The sequence below is a fragment of the Gopherus evgoodei genome, chromosome 14, assembly GCF_007399415.2.
Source record: "Gopherus evgoodei ecotype Sinaloan lineage chromosome 14, rGopEvg1_v1.p, whole genome shotgun sequence".
In the NCBI taxonomy this organism is placed as follows: Eukaryota; Metazoa; Chordata; order Testudines; family Testudinidae; genus Gopherus; species Gopherus evgoodei.
The window spans coordinates 23,635,349-23,650,625 of record NC_044335.1 but is presented as its reverse complement, the minus strand read 5'-3'; positions in this window follow the sequence as shown (position 1 = coordinate 23,650,625).

Here is a 15,277-nt window from a genome sequence, read left to right as displayed (position 1 = left end):
TAGCTTGTGTGCCTCAGCTGATCTCAGCTAGGTAATGTACAGAGAGAGAGGCAGCCTGTAATATAACCAGAGCTCTAACCATGTTGAAAATAAAGACCTTCCACTGCACTTGGAAACCGATGAGTGAGTCAGTGCATCCTAGAGAGCTTCGGTGTAGTGACAGAAACCTGGCTTGGCAAGACACCAGGGCTTTTCTAGACTTCAGGGGAAGTTTTTCACTTTGGCAGAGGGCTTGCGGTTCTTTTTCTACTCCCCCTTCTCTCCAGGCTACCCACCTCTCCATGTTTATCCTATGTCTCTCCCTGTTGCCTCTTCCAATCCAAACTGCTAAATAGACAACCAGGCATAGATTTTTCTCTTAATGGCCTGGAAGGCTGAGGATTCTCTACCTGAAGACCCGGGGGTTTGGTGGGAGGCAGCAAGCTCAGGACTACTTGAAAAGCATAGCTATGGGACCTAAGGACAACCTCAGATTCCCACCAAAGCTTTTAAGGTACAGAGACTCAGTTCTTGAGTGTAAAAAGAACAGGAGTTTTCCCCATCACTGTTAAAGGGGACCTGCAATAAAGGGAGAAGAAGTAGGGTCTGGGGTTTATTTTGTTACTTCATGATTCATAATGGTAATGGCAGCCTCAGTCCTGGTGATTTTCTTGTTGCTTGTTTTTTACACTTAAAAAAATCAGGAATGTCACGGCTGGTCTTCTCAGCTTTTGCTGAGGGATTACTAGGGGCTCTCTGATGTGTATTGGAGCAACAGCAGCTTTTAACTGAAAAGGGAAGGGACCTTGACTAACATTTTCTTCTAGCTGGTTGCAGGGCATTTGAGTTAAGTCTGTACAGTCAAAAAGCAAGTGCTTCTCCACGCACCGTTTTCAGGACTTCAACTCTCCCCTTAGAACGAGATATAGTTATATCGCAGCAATGCCCTAATGTTGACTGAGTTATACATGTATAGCCTATAGCTGTACATCTACCTGTGTCTAAAAGGATTAGTTACATGGATACAAAAACAGTACGTAGATCAGCCTTTAGAGGTTTTACTTCCATGGTATTTGTAATATTAATCCTACCAGTTCTCCAGTCATTCACAAAGTTATCCAGAGTAAACAAGACCTAGATTCCTCATCTGGATTTTTCCAGATGAGAGGATTTTTCCCCCCTCAAAGGAATTCTCAAGCTGCTTTTATCCATCATGTAGAAGCAAGAAAGGGCATAAATTCAGGTGGGTTTTTTTCCCTTTGCAAATCACCTTTATCCCCATAAGGCAGCTGAGCAGGGAGCTCTCCTAGGTGTCACAGGCTACTTTCAAAGGCAGTAGTTGAGACACTTGACCCATCATATTCACCTATGTTATAAGGCTACAATGAGCTCCTATTCAAACAGTCCATAAGCAGCATCCCATAGCAAAGACCTGTTTTCTCAGATGCAGTCACATAGCGTGCTTCCAGCACTGATTTACCCTGCTTTAGGAAAGTTATTACAGGGTTAACATGGAGGTTAGGGCTATTAATTAAAAGCATCTTGTGTACAGACAGCAGTGGTAATTTGTCCAGTTAGAGGGTAAACGGCTTTGCTTTCTGAACACGGCAAGTTGTTTTTAAAACCTCGTTTCATCTCCCTTGCACTAGTGGTTTGTATCAGCACAGCATTCCCAACAGACTCTCCACTGGGAAACATGCTTGCCACCATGCTCTTTTGCAAGTTCTGTGTTACAGCTTGGTTAAAACATCTCCTCACCAGACACACTCTCCCCTCACCCTAGATTCTTTCCACATACCTGACATTCTTTCATTTTAATGAGATAAAGGAGTAGGGGATTTCACTCTTGTGGAATCTTAGAAGAACAATAAGTGGATTTCTTTTCCAAATCCCCATTTAGGGTACAAAAGCTCCTTGTGAGACAGTCCTGTCATCTCCAGTCAGGCAAGGTCTGTCGTGCAAATTCATTCAAAAATCCTGCTGAATATGAGCTCTCTGTGATTCTGCCGCCAAAAGAGTTAATGTGTTTCTGGGATGCGTAAATGGGGAATCTCGACTAGGAGTAGAGAGGTTGTTTTACCTCTATATTTGGCACTGGTGCGACCATTGCTGGAATGCCGTGTCCACTTCTGGTGCCCACAGTTCAAGAAAGATGTTGATAAATTGAAGAGGGCTCAGAGAAGAGCCACAAAATGATTAAAGGATTAGAAAACCTGCCTTACAGAGATAGACTCAAAGAGCTCAATTGGTTTAGCTTAATAAAGAGAAGGTGAAGGAGTAACTTGGTGACAGTTTATAAGCCTCTACATGAGGAACAAATATTTAATAATGAGCTTTTCAATCTAGCAGAGAAAGGTATAACTCAATCCAGTGGTGGGATGTTGAAGCTAGACAAATTCGGACTAGAAATAAGATGTACATTTTTAACAGGGAGAATAATTAACCATTGGAACAATTAACCAAAGGTTGTAGTATATTCCCCATCACTGACAATTTTTAAAACATTTTACAAATTATTCAGGGAGTTCTCTGGCCTCTGTTCTACAGGACGTCAGACGAGATGATCGTAAAAGTCCCTTGTGGCCTTGGAATCTATGATTCCATGAACCTCCCTTTCCCCCTGCCCTCCTTCTAGCCTTGGAATCTATGAAAAGCCCAGTCATTTTAATTTGTCCCTTCTTCCTTTTGAGTGTCATGTTCTTTACGGTCTTTGATGCTAATGGGAGCAGAGTTATGCTTCCGTTGAGCGCTGTTGAAACCCGCACCTTAAATATCCCATGTCTAATTCATAGATTGCTGACTTGCTTCAGTGCCCTTGGTCCAAATTTCTCCTTTTCCTTATCCTGTGTGATTCCCTGCCATCTGCTGTCCTTCCTTCCAAGCTGGAAGTGGATGCACAGGGGTATCCATACAGAGTTATGAACTGCTCTGGAGGAAAGGTGCACTATTACTGCTATGTTTCATATTTTACTCCTGTCGATGAAACATTTCAACTGAGAATCGTAAGGCAGGAACAGGAGTGGTTTTCACCCTGGGATCTGACTTCTTATTTGGTTAAATATCTGGAGAGGGAAGAGGAGTTGTTACATGATCAAGTATGTTACTGCAAAGCTAAAGAGAAAAAGAAACCAGTACCACTATTTTTGCCTTTATGTGCTCCCTTAGCTGGCTCAAGTAGCACTCCAGCATCAATAGTCGTTCCCAGAACTCTGCTGACGTTATCAGCAATAATAGTCAATTAAGTGTACTAGGAAGTAATGATGAGGAAATAAATAGATATGTTCAATTCGGTGCCAATGGCACAAAAGAAAATTAATGTTTACCAAGTGGAAAAGGTTAAAAGCAATACCAGGGAGAGGTGCAGGGGAGATATGTTCAAGCTTTCAGTGTTATAAAGGACAAAGAAATATAGAATGTTCTGGACAGTGCTTTTTATAGCTTGCCAAAGAGGCAAATTACAATACAGCATGAGAACATTTTTCACCTGCTGGCTCTCCTTAATCTGACTTTAGAAACACGATTACAAAACCTTTCTTTTGCGGCACAGGATTTAAAAAGTGCCCTGAAGGTAAATGGATCCATGCTCTATTGTATTGTTTGAGATTGGAATGCTGGTTGGTACTATTGATTGACGTGGAAATTTGCAGTTGTGCTTGGGTCTTGGAGATTCCAAGGGATTAGATCAGTTTTGGCACTTGATGCCTTAAGGCCATTTTTTTCCTCCTGTGAATTTGCTTTTGAAATGTGCATAATAAACTGCTATTAGGCAGGTACAGCATGAACTACTAATCAGCTCCAGTCTGGTTTGCAAAGTACAACAGTAATAGCATTAAACTTTTACATTACACAATAGCTATAGCACTTTTTAAGCCCTCCACAGTGTAATGGAGAGATGGTAGTGATTCCATTCAGCTGAGGTTATAACTAGCTTTCCTCTACACCTGTCTGATCACAACAAACTTTCACTTCTTGAAAACTCAGGTCTGGCCTTTGGTCAGTGGGTGATTTCTTGGTGTGATGTTTGAGTAGTAATGATGCGTGCTGGACAAGATATTTCAGAAAGGTAAGAGGGACTTGGAAGGGAAGGGAATGAGTGTTTCATTTTCCAAGCAGTGTAATTTTTCATGGGTGTTTTATCTCAAACTGCTGAGTCCTAGAGATTCCACATTTGTTTTCTTCATTTGCTTTCAGTGAAGACTGCTGCCTTTGAGAAGTGCATTTGGGAAGGTGTTATTCGTTTTAGCTATCCAGCCAGATTCTACTGATTTCCATAATTACACCAGCATAAAACTGGAGTAATACGGTAGTGAAACAGATCTATTGGTTACTAACATTTCAATTTTTGCCAAGCTTTCCTGGCTTGAATTTTTGTGCAGCTTAAACTCCATAAGACCAGGGATCTAGCAAGGCTGGGAATTGTGTGGAGCTTTGACTGAAGTCCTGTGCCCGCTGCTCCTGAGTTTTTGCCTACACACATTGTCTAGGGATTGACTTTTCTTGACAAGTGGCTTCTTGTTACTCTCTGGCCTCACTGCTATCCTATATACTTGCATAAAACCAAGTCATTTTTAAATTGGCAATTAGTGGTGGTTGTTTTATATGCAAGTAGTCTGAGAAGCACATTTTTTTTCTCTTGAGCAATTCCTTTTCGAAAAAATTAAGAGGTAGGAACAGTGGAAAATTCCTTGGAAAGAGGAAGAAGTTTCCAGACTGAAAATTTTGAGTGAGTGAAGGCTATAAACAGATGTGGGATTAAACCAACATTATTGTAGTTTGTAAATCAAAAAAAGTTTGAACATCAGGAAATAATGAAATTGAGCTCTTATACGGTGTTTTTAATCAGTAAGTCTCAACACGCTTTACAACAGAGGTCAGTATCATTATCCCCATTTTACAGATGGGGAAATTGAGGCACAGAGGGGACGTGACTTGCTCAAGGTCAACCAGCAAGCCAGTGGCTGGCTTGAAGGTTGTTGATGAACTACAACAGCCCAGAACTACTGTTTAATTGCCAACACCAACATTAGCCCTTTCCCACCTCACTTCCCTGCTCCTTATCCCCAGACCCTTTTAACTTTCAAATACAGACTCCCTCCTGGTATCCCAAAGGAAATTCTTTCTATTGGCATGTGTGACCCTCCTCCTCATTAAAAGCTTGAGATCAGACTAAACACTAACACTTTATGTTTTAACCTCCCCATGTGGTCCATGCAGCCTTAGCTGTCATTTACCACCTACTCTTGGTTGGGTGGTATGCTCTATGTCAATTACCCTCTATATCTGTCAGAGACCCAATTACCAGACCCAGACTGGATATCAATCTCCCCCCATCATTCCCATCTTCCAATGTCCTTCTTGAACATCGGAGGCCACAGCTTCAACTAATCTGCCCACCCTTTGTCTGTCTTGTCTATTTGCGTTATAAACTGTTCAGGCCAGGGACTGTCTTATGAGGAGTTCGTCCAGCATCTGCACAGGGAGCCTCAATCTTACTTAGAGTCCTGTGGCACCTTATAGACTAGTAGACGTATTGGAGCATGAGCTTTCATGGGTGAATACCCACTTTGGCGGATGACATGCATCTGACGAAGTGGGTATTCACCCACGAAAGCTCATGCTCCAATACATCTGTTGGTCTATGAAGTGCCACAGGACTCTTTGCTGCTTTTACAGATCCAGACTAACACGGCTACCCCTCTGATACTCAATCTTACTTGGATCTTGAAAGCACAATGCAAATGAAAACTAGAGGGAAGAGCTGCTCAGGTTAATTAGTGGAATTTCCCTGCTAAGAAGGGAGGGTTGAACGGCAGAATAAAAGCCGAGAATTGGAAACCTAACTATTTATAGACATTGATGTTGCAGCTTCTGAAATGGAGATACATGCATTTGTAAGGAAATGCAATAGCTACAGCATTTTGAAGTGGTTAGCAATTTACAGCCTTAACTAACATAACCAAGTATTTGTCTGGAAATGATTGAAGCTTAACACGCCTGAGAAGTAGGCATTATTGTGGCCTGTTAACCCATGTGCCTCACCTTTCCCATCTGTTAAGCAATTTACCAAAGATGATACATGGACAGAGATGAAAGTGGGAATAGAATCTGGGGCTTCAAACCACCCACTGTCCTCCTCTGTTTTTTAGTGTTAGTGCCACACTTTGAAATTGCCAAAGGATACATTTTTAAATATCCGCTTAATCTAATCAAATTAAGACTGGCTGGTGGTGCCCTAATTCTGTTAACAAGGAAAGACCACCACCATTTGTTACGAAAAATGGCTTTCCAGTAGGGGATGTTGTAGCGTGAATATGTATAGGAATTTAATACACTGTTTTCAGGAAGTACTTGATGAGAGAATAAAATGTGAAGGAAGGATAAAGCCTGAATGTTGCATAAGGTTGGATCTCTCCTTTTATGTTTGAACACTGAACAGCCTGTTTGAGTCACAGGGTTGGCAGCTCAACACCAACTTCAAGACCTTGTCTATACTGAAAAAATTAGTATATTTGTTACAGCAACTCCAGCAGCAACAGTAGCAAATGCACTGGTGTAGACAAGGCACAGACATTTCACCACCATGTGCTCTGGACACTGCTCAGATATCTGAGACATGTCTCCGTTAAAAAAGCTGGGCAAAGTTTTTTAATTTTTAAAAAATGGAGATTGGGGTCAACCAAAATATTTCACAGATTCATCTTGAATTAATTGAATTGTTTGTCAAAAAAAATCTGAAAGAATCAAAATGTTTGACATTTTTTAAACAAAATGTTTTGACCTTTTCATTCAAAATGACTTTGTTTGGAAATTTCAATCAGTTTAATTTTAAAAAGTAAAAGCACCAAGTCCAAACATTTCCAGTGAAACAAGATGTTTTGTCTAATTCCAAATTATTTTTTATTTTTCAGGATGGCCAAATTCATTTTTTTGCACAACTCTGTTAACAAAATAGCACAGATGCAACTGCTTTCTGCATTAAGGGAACTTTTCTTCTAGTACAGGTAAACCCTCAAAGGGGCAACACTGCAAAGGAACAATTATGAATTATACAAGCCACTTTTTATCTTGGGAATTGACACACATTCCAGATTCTAGGTCACTATCTACGTTGAAACATTTGCTTCGGGTTGGAAATGGAAATTGTTGAAAACATTTGCAGCAAGAAGTCTGAAATGTCTTTCCAGCAAGTCCAAGACCTCAAGGCTGCCTTGCCCATTCCAGAAATGAAACCTGACATGCATTTTGTCCCAACACTAAAAAACAAGTATATAGAAAATATTAATTAGAAAATACCCCAAAAATCTGAATTTTGTGGTCTTCCCGGCTTGCTGCAAAAGACAGCTGTTTGATGTTTTGAAGAAGGCAGAGAGTTTGAATCTCATAGCAACGAAAGGGTGGAAAGGAGTTTCTGAAGGTGGCTGGCTGAGTCATTTACTTAAATCAGGGAAAGGCTCCTACACTGACTGTATTGACATTAATGAATTTCAGATCAAAAGCACAGGAACTATTTAACCATTTGCTAGTATGCAAGTGTTACAGGCAAAGGAGAATGATCTTCAGTAAGATGAATACGTTGTAGCCAGAGATCCACCCGTTATGTTATTTCCTATTCTGTGATAATGCTCTGACCTTATCTGCAAACAGCGCAGTATTCCTTCCACCCTGAAAATGGTGTTTGCTTCTAAAGACAATGTCTCTTTCAGTTACTTCATCATATTCATCACAGGACACAACAGCTCCTCTCCCAGGCTTTTGGGGATCTGTTTATGTTTCCTCATATCTTTGGCTCTGGATTCTTTCCACAGATCCTTAAGTTCATGTTTTGCCCAGTTTCCTGCCTCTCTGATTTGTAAAATACATGCTTCTGCAGTTCTGTTTCTGTGGCCCTGTGGGAGAGGTGTAATAGAAGTAGAAGGTATTCTGTCTGTGGATGATGATCACTTATTTCAATCAAAGCAAAGGGAATAAACGTGGCTAAAATAAGACTAAGGCATGGTACGCCTACACCTTGAATACTGCATGCAGTTCTGGTCACCCCATCTCAAAAAAAAAAAAAAAAAAGGACCAAGAAGGGGACAAGATACTTGGTGGAGGCTTTTGTTTGTGCTCTTTGTTTTGGTGGTGTTCACTCTTGGGACTAAGAAGGACTGGACATCAATCCATGTTCTCCAAATCTCTCTGAACAAGTATCTCATATTTCAAACTTGTAAGTAACAGCCAGGCAAGGCGTATTAGTTTATCTTTGTTTTCTCAACTTATGAATTTTACCTTTGCTAGAGGGAGGTATCTCTGTTTTGTTGTATCTTTGAAACTAAGGCTAGAGGGGGTTCCTCTGGGCTCTTTGAATCTGATTACCCTGTAAAGTTATTTTCCATCCTGATTTTACAGAGATGATTTTTACATTTTCTTAGTCCCAAGAGCGAACATCACCAAAACAAAGAGCACAAACAAAAGCCTTCCCCCACAAGATTTGAAAGTATCTTGTCCCCTTCTTGGTCCTTTGGGTCAGGTGTCAGCCAGGTTACCTGAGCTTCTTAACCCTTTCCAGGTAAAAGGATTTTGGTGCTTCTGGCTAGGAGGGATTTTATAGTATTGTATACAGGAGGGTTGTTACCCTTCCCTTATAGTTATGACAGCAGTATTTCTTTTTTAACAGGGCTCGGTCAACTTGGTGTTCATTTGAACATTTGTTCTGCATAGTTCTCATTGATTGCCATTGAACTTGCTTGAATATGAGTAATTTTACTGGGTGTCCAGTGTTCAGCACAGGGAGATATGGCCACCTTACTAAGGGGGGATATGATAGAGGTCTATAATATCATGAATGCTGTGGAGAAAGTGAATAAGGAAATATTATTTATTCACATAAACACAAGAACTAGGGGTCACTCCATGAAATTAATAGGCAGCAGGTTTAAAACAAACAAAAGGAAGAACAGTTCGTCTTTACATAATGCACAGTCAACCTATGGTACTCGTTGCCAGGGGATCTTGTGAAGACCAAAAGTATAACTGGGTTAAAAAAAATTAGATAAATTCATGGAGGATACGTCCATCAATACCTGTTAGCCAGGATGGTCAGAGATGCAACCCCATTATCTAGCTGTCCCTGGGAGAAGCTGGGAGTGGATAACAGGGGATAGATCACTTGATGATTGCCTTTTCTGTTCATTCCCTCTGAAGCACCTGTTACTGGCCAGTGTTGGAAGCCAGGATGCTGGGCTAGGTGGACTATTGGTCTGACATAGTATGGCCATTTTTCTGTTCTGATGGCACTTGTATCAAAAGAACTCATTGACTTTCTGCAGAGCACTTGCATTTGTAGGCACCGCGGATAACCTCCCCCTCGGGCTAATTCACAGCTTCATCTTCCTAAAATCCTTCTTCTGTCATTGAACATTGAGACTGAAGCTGACCAGGAATGCCCATATTTTGCAGATGGTTTGAAGGTCTTTGATCTTGTGCCTCACAACATATCTGTGGCATAGAAGTATCCTTGTGTCACAGCTCACAGTCTTCTGGGCTTCTGTCATTTTACAATAGATGCTCTAATTAGGGAGTCTAATGTGCTCATGTAATAAACTTCCAGCACATTTTACAAAAAGGCTAAGCCTAATGCCATTTGTCTTTCATATCCTGGCTCTCTTATATGTATATACACACACACTCACACAATCATAATACATAGCTTTCATAAAAGTGCATTATCGTTTCACAGCAACTCACAGACCCAAACTCAGGTCTCTGAAATCTCACACCAGAGACAAACTTTGCATCTTGAATCCATCTCTGTAATTACCCCCTTACCAGATAGGAAAAATGTGTTTGTTCAGATTAGAGGAACAAAGTACACAGGTTAAGTGCAGCACAATGGACTTTATGACCAAAACTAAACAATAGATAGAAATAAATGATGCATCATCTAGGTGTTGAGTTTCTCTTCTGCTCTGTAAAGAATCTGTGTAGGAAGAACTTTAAACAGTGCCTGCCATATATGCATTCTGTGCAAGGCAAAGATGTCTGTTTCACAGTACCATGACAGATGCCACAGCAGGGGCATTTTAAGCATTAGTAAAGATGTGGAAATTAATCTTGAGATTACAGACCCCATTAGCTGAAGTTCTGCTGCTTCAAGGCTCCAGGACAGTGCAAGTATAATCTCAGCTATCAGTGCTAAATCTGTACAAAGTCTGGAGGAAGAAACCCAATTCCTAGGAAAACTGTCTTGTCCCTGTTGCTCAAGGAGCTCAGGTCTCCCCAGCCACCAACATGTTCTGTGATCACCTACTAACAGGCTGGCAGGATCTTCCCAATCAGAAGCCTCCACTCACAGGTGTGACTATTTCACTTGGCACAGCTGTAAACAGCTAACCAAGGTGGTAGAGAATCACAACCTAGAGGTGTGGTTTTTATCTTTATTACTGTAGCAATTTTAGCAAAACAGCCCCATTCCCCAATGTACTGGAGCCTCTTTAGATCCTATTAGAAGGCCCAATCAAGCCAGGTCTCCACTGCTAGCCACTGTACAGCAATAATAAGAGTCCCTGCACTAAAGAATTTAGAATCTCAGTTTAAGATGAGATGTAATAGATGAGTGAAACTAACAGGTAAGTGGAGGATGGGCTAATGATAATGAGTGCATGGTTTCTCACACAGGTGGCCAGCTACTAGCCACAGAGATTCAGTCAATGCCTGCCCTAATACAGAATCTTCCCTCAATCAATCTGCAGCATTGTTTTCCTGGCCTTACAATATCCAGGAACCAAATCCCGTAGTCCTTACAGAGACCAGTCCAAAGTTGTGATTGGTCCAGACAAGTGGGGGTGTTTGAAATGCAAACCTAGATCTGCTTTCCAGTTCCACAAATGGTTTCTTTCAATAAAAAGCCTAATCCAAGTCCTGGATCCAAACAACCCCTGTGCTGTGGTGGTCAAGATCCAGATCTGACTACTGCATCTGGAGCCCATCCCCCTTACAAAATGTGCTTTGACTCTTACCATGAGACTCTTCACTGGTAAAGATGGCAGAGCTTGGCCCTATGTACTCATGGGAACAGCAAAATAGAGAAAATAAATGCTAGACCCTGATAAGGGTTAATCTCTTGCTAATCCTGTGGGGTTGATTAAATGGTCTTCCCTTTGCAGCTTTAAATTTATTCACTAAGATTCTAAAACCATTGGCTCTGCATTGTGCGGGAAGGAACCAGACACAGACGGCTTGTTTGCTCAGGAAGGCGCCCCGTCGTCAGACGTGGCAGCCCTTTTATTATTTTCAGTTACAGCATTCCTACAGCATTAGCATGATTCACAACTCTATTTACTATCCTTCTATTGGTGGCCTTGGGACTCTCCTCTTCCCTTCCTCCCAGGTGGAAAAGCAGAAGCGCAGCGCGTGTTGTACTTTTCCATCCTACGGGGATGTGCTTTACTTTCCCATCTTGTGATTAGATAAAGGGTTTATAGGGAACAATCATCTGGTGGCTTGCCAGCCAGGACCGATCCCTACAGCATTGGGTTTTAATTTTGCTGTGGGCACTTGAATCATTTACTGGCATCTCTTGGATGTTCATATGCCAGTTTAATGCTCTGTGCTGTGACATAGCAATTTGGCTTCTGTTTTCTTAGCTCTGCTGAAACCATCATCCCCAAGGTCAATCACCACTTCCTCCCATCTGAATCGAAGGGCTATCTTCTGTTTCTGATCTGTTGACCTCCTGCAGTACCATTAACCAGTCATCTCTACTTATTCCCCTCCACTGCAGGTTGCCTTTACTCTGTGCTCTCCTGGTTCTCCTCCTACTGTGCCACCTTTCAGTATCTCCTGGGGTGTCAGCTCTTCCCCTCTCTGTTGGTGTCCCTCAGATTTGTCCAAGGCTTATTCCTCTTCTAGTCTCTTGGAGACTTCCGCTCCAATGGTTTCTACTGCCACTTCTATGTGGAAAACTCCTAAGTCAACTCCTCTCCTCCTTTGTCCAATTCTGCATCTCCTGCTGCCAACTCCTCAATACTGGATTTTTTCCTCCCACTCCTCCTTTGACCACTCCACTGTATTCCTCTTCTACCAGATTCACTGACTTAAAATCTTTATTTCCACATTCTTCCTCCCCACCTTCTTCAACCCCTTTCCAAACCTCTGAATATGTACTTTGTTACATAATATCCCCAAACTCCATCCTTTGCTCTGCACCCCTCTTTCTAAAATCCTTGCTCCCATGCCTCTTGGCTTGATTTTTGTAATTGTCTCCTTTCCCAGCTTACCCAAAACACCACAACTAAAATGCTCTTTTCCTACGGCTTTGACCTCAGCACAACTCTCCTTGAATCACTTCACTGATTTCCACTATGCTTCTCCTCACAAGTCAGGCCCTAGAAATCTCACTCCCAAATTACATCTATTCTTCCCTACTATTCCCTCTCTAAATCCTCCCTATCCTTTCACCTTATAGCTCCTTCTGTGTGTGTCTCCCACTTCCTGCTTAGCCCCTTCTGTCGTACTAGCCCCTCTACTTAGACTAGTCTCTTCCCAATCACCAGGCACCATTTCTAATCTTCAAATCTTTAATTGCTATAGCTTTCTCCCCCTGCCTCTGACCAATACACTTTTAGAATACAAGAGCATGAGGTAAAAATCTTCCCATGATGCACAGCCTACATTTTTATGGTAACGAGATCACGGGATGTTAGTACCTAGTTTATCTTATTCTCTGTCTGCTGCTTCTAGGTTTGTACCCGGGATCAGAAAAGCCTAAAGTTCAGCCCTTAGGCAACTCCAGAGTTATACCTGCTTACACCAATGCTCAGTTTGGCCCTTGGTCTCTTTGAGAATAAGGCATTAAAATTACACCCAAGTAATGTCCTTGGCAGTTCTCTTACTGCCAGTGAATTTGGGTCTCTGCTTCACTAGTGCTCTCCGAAGAGAAGTCAAGGGTCCCCTGTCCTGCCACCCTAGCTGCTGCCAAAATCCTGGTTTGCTTATGCAAAGTGGAGCATGGTACAGATCACAGCTCTGGCTCCTTGGCTTCCATCTAGCATCCTCACAGCAATGTGAACTGTGTAATCACCTTGCCTCTTGTAGGTCCACGTGCCCTGCATCACATGCACACCCTTGACCTGCCAACTGGAGTGTAATCTTTGCTTCCCCTTTTGCAACTCTCTGACTCTGCCATATATCTCACTGGTGCCTGAGCGACCAAACTCCCTTCCTGCCTTGACTGGTAAAATGCACTTCAACTGGGTATGGGGTGATCAAGCTGGAAAAGAGGGAGTTATCTACTGATACAGACCCATTACCATATTATCTGAGCCTCTCGCAATCTTTGACATATTTATCCTTTCAGCACCCCTGAGGTCGAGAAGTGCTATTATCCCTGTTTTACAGATGGAAAACGGACACACAGAGGCATTCAGTAGTTTGCCCAAGGTCACACAGGAAGTCTGAGCCAAAGCAGGGAATTTAACCTGGGCCTCCCAAGTCCCAGATTAGAACCCTAACCCCAGGACCATCCTTCCTTCGAAGGATTGGGTCACATGAGAGAGCTGGATGGATCCCTTCAAATGTTCTTTCACATGGGGCCATGCTAAGCCTAGGGTTGTCAAAGACTTTAAATCGGGAGGACCTGGGCTGTAGTCCCAGCTCTGCCATTGACTCCAAATCTAGTTCTTGACCATGCTGCCTCCCTAGTCTCGGTGATTATAAGGCAAACATCAGCTAGCAGCACAGACTTCCTAGATAACTTCCACTTTATCCTGACACTTCTAACCGGCAACTGCTTCACCCTTTCTACCGTGTGGTGTCTACATGCCTTCTTCAGACAAGCTGTCTTGATTTCCTAGATCCAAGTTGGAGATGAACAGTTCTGTCTTGTCTTCCTCTCTTCAGCCCTGTTTCCCAAGTCTTTGCAAGCACTGAAGATCACAAACAAATATACTTTGAAGAGGATTTGCTTGTGCCACTGTGGATGCTGTCCTCCACCTAAGAGTATCTGTGATATTGACTTCGCTATAGCAATGTAGAATTCTAAAGACAATGTTGTCGAAATCAAACAGCGGTAAAGCTCAAAGGTGCTTCTGACCTTGTTATGAAGCAGGATGAATTGACAATATAACTAAAGAGGAAGTCTGGCAGATAATTAAGGGTTTAAGCCAAAATGTCACATTCCTCCCCTTTTGACGTCTAATCAAACAGTCAGCTGCTGCTTTTATTAGCAACAGTTGGGTAAGTCTTTTTTTTTTATTACATCAATAATAGTGAAATAGTCTCTGATTGAAACTGCAAGAGGGGATTTTGGTCAGGAGGTTTTTGTTGTGGGAATTGTCTACCCTGGGAAAGTTAGCCAGCACATTGTGGTTAAGATGTACTATCTGATCGTAAATGAGCCCAGGTTGTCATGACTGGGGTTTTGTCCTGCTTTGAGCATGGGGTTGGACTAGATGATCTCCTGAGGTCCCTTCTAATCCTGATATTCTATGATTCCTCAACAGGCCAGGAGATGATCTACAGAGCAGAGCATGACAGACACAGTGACTCTGTACCCCTATTCTAATCTGTCACAGCACCATCTTACTTTTGAATAAGTCTCTTGCTGTGGCAGGCTTTCCCTGGTGGAATCTGTCTTTAAACAATCAGGTTGACCACTCTGGATCTGCACAGATAATAAATTAATTCAGGGTATAACTAACTCTTGGTACATGACCAGACGAAAGCTTCACACATGCTGACACTCCCTGCCCAATACAACACTTTGGCTGTGCTGTTACACATGTGGAAGGCTCCAGGTTACTTACAAACACTGATGACCTCTACAAATTAAGAAGCTTACTATTCAAAGGGAAAGTCCATCTTTCAAATTGTAAAGTGACTTGTTGGGCTGGAACAATTCCCTAGAATGGGATAATGGGCACCAGTATTTCCTGAAGGCAGAGTATACGAGAGCCAGAGCCAGTACAGCCCTACTCAGTCTGGGCTCCTTTAACCATTGACTGGGAGAGGTCAGCTGACTGAGGATCATGTGATGGCTGAACTATAAAATTTGCTGCTGGGGGAGGAGATTAGTAGTGAGGCTAGGGAGTTTATCTGCACTAGGTTAAGGAGAAACCAGGCCAGCTGACAAAAAGTGGAATAACTTCTTTGGAAGTGGATGTAGGAAAGGCCTGTGAAGAGGCAGGATACAGAAAAATCCCAGGGAAGTGTAGCACTTAGCAGGGATATGGCCTGGAGAATATGGCACTGGTGTGGACTAGAAGCCCAGTGTTGGTATCTGTTGTTGTTTGAGGGCCCTCGACTCCTGAAGCCTAGTTCT